Source organism: Tripterygium wilfordii, chromosome 22, assembly GCF_013401445.1.
Source record: "Tripterygium wilfordii isolate XIE 37 chromosome 22, ASM1340144v1, whole genome shotgun sequence".
Classification (NCBI taxonomy): domain Eukaryota; kingdom Viridiplantae; phylum Streptophyta; class Magnoliopsida; order Celastrales; family Celastraceae; genus Tripterygium; species Tripterygium wilfordii.
Window position 1 is genome coordinate 7673757 of NC_052253.1, and position 1540 is coordinate 7675296.

At 41.5% G+C, this 1540-nt stretch overlaps 1 non-coding gene across 1 annotated transcript; it reads left to right on the top strand.

The window, feature by feature from the left end:
• Positions 1-688: 688 nt before the first annotated feature.
• Positions 689-793, top strand: LOC119992343. Its single transcript, XR_005466347.1, has one exon. It is a non-coding gene; the product is annotated as a small nucleolar RNA R71 (small nucleolar RNA).
• Positions 794-1540: the final 747 nt, after the last annotated feature.

A 1540-nucleotide genomic window follows, 5' to 3' on the forward strand; every position in this document is an offset into this window, starting at 1 on the left:
TATCTCAAGATTTCTAATGGATGCCCCTTGATTCTGAATCAGTGATGCTTGAGTTTGTAGTGCAGAATCAGTTTTGCTAATGAAATTGTTGGTGTTGTTGGCTAATGCCTCCATACTTCCGGCCATTTTAGCAAACATTTCATCGATGTCCCTCTTTTTCTCTTGTGGCTGAATTTGTTGAGGGGGAGGGTTTTGCACATTTTGATTGTTGCTCCAAGAGAAGTTTGGATGATTCTGAAACCCCGGATTATAGAAATTTGAGTATGGATCATTTCTTGGCCGATTGTAATATCCACCTCCAATAGCATTAGCTTGCTCACTTTGAGAAGAAGATGCATTAGTAATCAAGCATTCTCCGGTTTGATGGTTAGCACCACAATACTCACAAGATACAAATGGCATTCCTTGAACTGCATGAACTCCTTGGCGTGAATTCACTGCTAAAGCATCAATCTTTTTAGCCATAGTGGCCAAAGCGGTCATCACATCAGCATCTCTCAAATTTCCTTGCCTTTGTGGTAGCCTCTCCGTAGGCCAAGAAGTATTTGTCCTGGCAACTTTCTCCAGCAAATCTCGAGCCTCGTCCTGAGATTTAGTCATAAAAGAACCACCTGCAGCTGCATCTAATATTTGCCTCGTTGACATGCTTAATCTAGAATAAAAAGCTTGATAAACAATCCACTCCGCAAGTCCATGATTAGGACAACTCCTCAAGATAGCTTTGAACCTCTCCCAAGCTTCATGGAAAGATTCAAGATCAAATTGGGAAAAGGTCATGATATCATTCCAGATTTGAACCGCTTTCGCTGGAGGGAAAAATTTTGATAAGAATTGCTCCGAAAGCTCATCCCATGTAGTAATGGAATTGGGGGGAAGGGACATCAACCATGCCTTAGCTTTATCCCTCAATGAAAATGGGAATAATCTCAAAAGAATTGCATCACGAGAAACACCTTGAATATCAAATGTAGCACAAATATGCAAGAATGAAGCCATATGCACATTTGGCTCTTCATGAGGAAAACCATGGAACACGACGGAATTGGAGATCATGGTGATAATAGCCGGTTTGATCTCAAAGTGAGTTGAGTTGATAGGTGGATACCGGATACTAGAGGGAGTGGTATCCCAAGTTGGTCGAGCACATTCCTCCAAAGAACGAGGATCAATTTGTCTTTGAGGTCCATCCGCCTCATTGACTCCGTTTCCACCATTGGCTCCCACACCATTCCTTCCTTCTAAATTGTCTCCCATGCCTTCAGCTTGATTATTATATTGCTCCCGTATACGCCTACGAAACGTTCTCTCAATCTCCGGATCCAAACCAATCACACTCGAGCGAAGAGCACGTCTTCCTAAGCTCATACAAGAGAAAGAATTTCTCTGCAGAAAATTAAAAACCAAATTAGCACAAAAATTACTTAAATTGACACAAAAAAATGAAAATTTTGCCTCAATCCCCGGCAACGGCGCCAAAAACTTGTTGTGAAATTATTCGCAAGCGGACAAATCGCACAAGTAATAAAGGATGAGTAGAGTA